The 6,521-nt window shown below is 27.5% G+C and overlaps 1 long non-coding RNA gene across 1 annotated transcript; it reads left to right on the top strand.

Moving 5' to 3' along the window:
* The first annotated feature begins 4,324 nt into the window (after positions 1-4,324).
* On the top strand, positions 4,325-5,746 carry LOC115890273. Its single transcript, XR_004051613.1, has 2 exons — positions 4,325-4,495; positions 4,772-5,746. It is a non-coding gene; the product is annotated as an uncharacterized LOC115890273 (long non-coding RNA).
* Positions 5,747-6,521: the final 775 nt, after the last annotated feature.

Here is a 6,521-nt window from a genome sequence, read left to right as displayed (position 1 = left end):
GCATATGGTTTATATGAAATTATAACTTGCGGTTCGTAACGAAAATTTGACTTGAAATACCAAGTGTGTGGTATCAAATTATTCGTAAAAAAATGCCTTTTCCAAATATGATACTGAGCCATCCTCGTTCCATTTGAAAAAACTGAGATATGATTAAAAAATTGATAATTAATAAAAATTAATTAATAAATGATTTGGGCATTTACCAGAATTAGTGTTTTTAACATAGCCATGGCACTCTAGATTGAATTTTAAAATACGATTTCTTATTAAGCGAGAATGTCAAAAGTTGACATATGATATGTTATTCGATTCAGAATGTCTTTTCTCTCAAATAAAGTAAAAAAATACCGAGGGTGCCATTTAAAAATCAAAAGTTGTAGTAATTTCTGGTGAAACAGGAAGTAACCAAAAGCAATTGAATATGTCAGTCAATCCTAATTTATGTCATATATTAACATACCATATCTCGTTTTTTTATCTGAAAAAATAAAAAAGTTATAGAGATGAGCCACTTTTGAGGCGCACCCGGTATAATAATAATAAATATATTTATATGCAGAATAAAAATACATTTAATAAACCAGCAATAAATTTGCGGCTAACCTAAAAAGAGAAGTAAAAATGAAGAAATAAGAAAAATAATATTATTAATTAATACTATGTCATATACTAGCATATCCAATCTCGTTTTTTATCTGAAAAAATAAAAAAGTTACAGGGTCGAGCCACTTTTGAGAATCACTTGGTATCCTAAAAACCAATAAGTACCCAATTTCAAACTTTAAAGATTAAAATATCAATGTTGATGTCATTCATTATTATTATTTATTGATAAAATTTTTCAATAAAACGCACTATTTATTTTACTTTTATGTCATTATTTAATTTTATATAATTTACTAAATACAGGGTGAGTTTTAAATAAGTGCAAATATTTTTAGGGGTAGTATATTTCTATCCCAGAAACACGTCTATAAGGTTTTTTTTGCAAAATGTTTTTTTTTATTTTTAGTTAAAAAATATAATATCTTCATAATATGGCAATATTGATAGTAGATTAAATTTACAAGAAACAAAATATTTTATGGGTATATGTGGAGAGACAATGGACCTACACAGTTTAAAATTATTTTGAAATATACAGGGTGTTTTAGAACTAAGATACATATCAAAGTTATATTTTTTCTTATGGAACACCCGGTATTTTATTCCATTTTTGGATTCTTGGGCACAAAAAAAGGCATTTATTATAAGGGTTAAATATGTCTAAAATTTTTGTTTTTTGAGATATTTATAGATATTTAAATTTGCATGCTACAATAAAATAGATTATTAACACCCTGTACATTACTTTTCATAATTAATTCTTGTGCTGAGTTTAAAGGTAGAGAAATAAACTTTACTAAAAAAATGGTATTGCTTCCTTAAATTTATACAGGGCTATCAAAAGTTGCTGATCTATTTTAAGGATGTATTTTATATAAAAACTTCGTTATTTCAAATACAACACCCTGTATTTTTTTAAATAAATCGAAACAGATTCAAATGCTCTTTCAAACTTTATTAGGGTTTCCTATACCTATCTAACACAGATTTTGAATAAAAAGCGATTTTTAAATAAAATTGTAATCAAGATGGCTGGTGTCGCCATGGCAATTTTCTAGTGACAGTTAGTAACTATTTTCAAAGTCGACATTAGTTTATGGACATTATTATTTATAATTTATAACAGTTTATTTTAATTTACCTACAATAGTTTAATAAGTAAGTACCTATTCATTATTTTATCAAGAAAAATACAGCAGTATCTGCTGGCGGAACGAATAGATATGTTACCAGTGATTTTATTTTGTGAGGAAAATTACTTCTTGGCGTCAAGAGCTTATGCTCAAAGATATCCAAATAGAAATCTTCCTTATAAGCGTTCCTTTGAAAAAGTACTTGTCCTATTTCGCAGAGCTGGTATTGTGGTTTATAAAAAAACTATTAGGCAGAAACCTGTCGTTGGAAGTGAAGAAAATTAATTTGCCTTAATTGGTTCTTTTATAGAAAATCCAATATATCTACAAGTCATAGTAATATAAATCAAAGAACTACTTCTTTATTTTTCTTGATAAAATAATAATAATTACTTACTTTTTATACTATTGTAGGTAAATTAAAGAAAAGTAAACTAACATAAATTTAAATAAAGTGCATAAACTAATGTCGATTTTTAAAATAGCTACTAACTGTCACTAGAAAATTGACATAGACCATCATAGGCATCTTGATTGCCGTTTTATTGAAAAATCGCTTTTTATTCAAAATCTGAGCCAGATAGGTATAGGATACCCTAATATAGTTTGAAAGGGCATTTAAATATGCTTCGACTTATTTTAAAAAATACATAGTGTTGTATTTGAAATAACGAAGTTTTTATGTAAAATAGATATTTAAAATAGACCAGCAATTTTTGATACCCCTGTATACATTTCAGGAAGCAATACATTTTTTTAGTAAAGTTTATTTTTCTGGCTTGAAAGTCAGGCCAAGAATTTACTCTGAAAAGTAATGTATAGGGTGTTGACGAACTTTTTTATTATAGCATGCATATTTAAATATCTTTAAATATCTCAAAAACCAAAGCTTTTAGACATATTAAACCCTTATAATAAATGCCTTATTTTATGCCGAAGAATCCAAAAATGAAATAAAATACTGGGTGTTCCATAAGAAAAAATATAACTTTGGTGTGGAACTTAGTTCTGACACACCCTGTACATTTGAAAATAATTTTAAATTATGCACATTGCCTTCCTACATATACCCATAAAATATTTTGTTTCTACATCTTTCCGTTTTCGTACAATCCACCGAGGCGAATGAGATGCGCCACCCTGTATAGAGTTCTGCATTCGAGACCAAAAGGTATATCAATATTATCATGTCTAAACTTGAGATTTTAGTAACAGAATTGAGCTTAATTAAAAAAAAATGCCATAAAAAATTCTAGCACAATTTGATTTTTGGATATTTGGCGTTTTTTATAAAAATATTTCTGAATACATTATAAATAATAATATGTTTTAGGAATCACATTAATTTAAATTGTTTGGATTACTCACATGTTAATATTACAAATTCTTTATTTTTAAATATGAATAATATATAGTTAATTAAAATTGGGTAACATTGTTAAAAGCAAATAAAATGTATTGTTTATATTCCAGTCATAATAATTTTCCTACACGATTTTTGTTTATTTGATATTATATATCCACACCTACATATTTTCATTTTATTAGCATATATTTTATTTATTTCATCATTATCATATTTTGATAATTAAAAAAAATCTATTTAATATGATATACTCGCTGGTCTCGCAGTTTGTAATACCTGATTATTTACAATAATAATATATTTTTTCATTTTGCATCTATAATAATAACCGAAGACAGTTAAAATTTCTGTTAGGTATTTAGTTATTGATTTTCAAGAATTTTCTAGAAAGGAGATATACAGAAGAACAAACGGCAGACATAAAAAATAATCTTAAAATTAGACAAAAACTCAAAGTATAAAACTACCGATTAGGTACCAACAATGAAAAAAGCTATTTTTTTGAGAGGAATTATTTATTATTATTAAGTTTATTTTACGTCTGTAACATTTTTATAGGTAGATATACAAAATGTTTCTAGGTATTAGTAATAATATACTTTATAAACACATTAATTAATATAAAAATAAATAAATATTTAATATTATGTAAACTTTGACATGAATAACATTACAATTTCGTTATTGTATCTAAAATGTGTTACTCATAAGTTGGGCAATATTATTAAAATGTCAAATAAACTCATTTGTTTTGTGCAAAACGTCTGTTAATTTTACAATGTGATAATATGTAAATTTATTTCTATTTAACTATCTATATTATCGTAATTTATTAAAAAAATAATTTAAAACTCTTAATTTTCTTCAATAATATTCTCAATGCTTTGTTAGAACAAAATAATCTTCATTTTTCTACAATAACAACCGACAAATTTAACGTTTCCATTGTCTATCGAGATATCTATTCTAGAATTTTCCAGTAAAGAATTATACAGGCAAAGCAAACGAAGGGAAGCGCCACATAAAAAAGGAGGGCAGCATGAAACTACGCAGCGCCTTTATTTAGACGCACAATAAACGATTACGTAGAGTGAGACAAACTTAATCTATTTTAATAGAGTAGAAAAAGATCGGTAGATGCAGGTGACGTGTTTCACGGGCTCGACGCGATCAATACTCACTGCAGTGGGGTCACGTAGGCTAGCGTCGTTTTCTAGAAAATTCCGCTGGAGGGGGAAACAGTTATTTAAGCGAAAATCGCGGAATTTCGCGTCGCAGTTTGTTCAATAGTGTCGTTGTGTACGTACGAAGACCGAAGATGTGAAAGTATGGGCAAAGAGTATGGTGAGAGTTCTCAATATGGGCGTCCACGCAGGCAACTATACCAGTAAAGTTTCTAAAGGATTTGTATATTTATCTTTTTTATATCTTCTATTATTCTTTTAGTAGATTTTTCAAATTTAAATAGATTTTGCGTGGTGGTATGGTAAAGCATCTTGCATCTGGCCAAATGCTTAGACAGTTTTGCTGTACGAACCACGTGTACATTTTAATTTTTGATTCTAAAAAGTATTTTTTCGAATATTTCTACTTTCTACATGTTTTTAAACTCGTTTTTATTGTTCTTGGTTGTGTCACAAGCATTTTTATCCGTTACTTTCAGAGAAAATCCGTCTACTACACACGTAATAGCGTTCTGTATTGATTCCAATATGGCGCCTTAGATTCGTAGGGTGCGGTCTCAAAGTAGGAACGCGCAGGTCCATTTTAAGGCAGAGTAAAAATAATAAGACACGTCGATAAACGAAAAACAATGGTATGGTCGCTCTCACATATTATTTCATTAACACAGTAAAGTATTCTAATAAGTTTTTTATTTTCATACATTTATTATTTTGTTGTAAAGTATAAACGTTTAGAGAAGCCCTGGTGCTTCGTTTAGGTGATCTAAACTGGTCTTTCGGGACCAGAACACTTAGCATTTTTCTAGATTGTAATCATCGATTTTCGAACGAGTACGATGGAGATAGAGATTAGAAAGAGTGGGAAAGAAATGTTAGGAGAGCGCAATAACACTTTTGTCCGGATTCTCCCGGAACTCCCCCCTCCCAATACCGTCGAACAATATTGACAGATACTCGAGACTAAAAGTATTTTGCAATATGACAGGATCAAACATTTTGGTGTGTGGTTATTTATAATAAGAACTTGATAATCTTTTACTCTAATATTATTACTTTTTTATTAACAATTTTTACATCTGATGTGCTATATATATAATTTTGATATCGTATTATATTTTTTATCAGACACTGCCTGCAATTTAATAACTTTTATACAGTTTTTTAGTATATTTTTTATTGATGTTTTGATGCAAAGAGAAGAACTTATATGTTTTAAATCGTATTTATAGTTATTAAATTCAGAAGCGCTGCATATGCATATGCTCATGTCCCTTTTATTATTTTTAACCAATATTTTTATATCTACAGTTTTCCAAATATGACATTGTAGTTTCCCCCGTATAGTACTATATTTAATATATAACATTATTTTACAACCAAACAGAAATTCTATGGCGTTTGTACAAACAATATTTTCAACGATATGAATAAAATATTTTTAAAATTGAAACTTAGTTGTCGCAGTATTATTAATTTTTAAAACCATAATCCCATGCAAAAAAAAAGAATCTTTAAAATACTTAAAAGTATTTAACTTTATTCACTCATTAAAAGTGAATATAATAACAAACAGTAGCTACTGAGAAAGATATAGAACGAGACTACCAAAATGGTATTTCTCAATAAATATCTGAACAAAATCTGTATGGGGACTACTACTATTATCTTCAAAAGTGGCCATATAACAGTAAGTACTTAATTTTAGAGTTTTTATTTTTTTAATTGTTGCTGTTTCTATTTTTGGCGTTAGATAGGTTTGCTATAACAAGTACATACATTTTGCGTTGTTGAAGAGTTTGTAACGAAATATTGAAATATTTTTTTATTACTATAATATAGGTTTAAAAATTATTAAATATGGTAAATAATTGTTCATAAAGGTACAAAAATTGGTTCCAAAGCGTGTGTATTTGTATTTTAAAAAATTAATAGGTATAGAGTATCATAATATTGAGCGTGTAAATCACAAAGATAAAGAATAATTCTTCATAGAAATTGTACGAAAAAAATGAATTTTAATTATGCATAAAAAATATAAAATTAATGGTGAAATATTTAAAACCTACAAGAGCGAACGTTTTTGTTGATTAAAGTAACACCCAGACGGCAAATTATTTATATTAAATGAGCGGTAATTTTTAACGGAATTGCAAAAATTGTGAAATATTTTGCGGCCAATTCAATGCAGTATGGTTCACATTGTTTATTTAAAAAATATGTTAAAATATA

The sequence above is a fragment of the Sitophilus oryzae genome, unplaced genomic scaffold (assembly GCF_002938485.1).
Source record: "Sitophilus oryzae breed Bouriz unplaced genomic scaffold, Soryzae_2.0 scaffold_860_pilon_pilon, whole genome shotgun sequence".
Lineage (NCBI taxonomy): Eukaryota > Metazoa > Arthropoda > Insecta > Coleoptera > Curculionidae > Sitophilus > Sitophilus oryzae.
The sequence above is the reverse complement of the archived record's forward strand: the minus strand, read 5'-3'. Positions and strand labels throughout refer to the sequence as shown.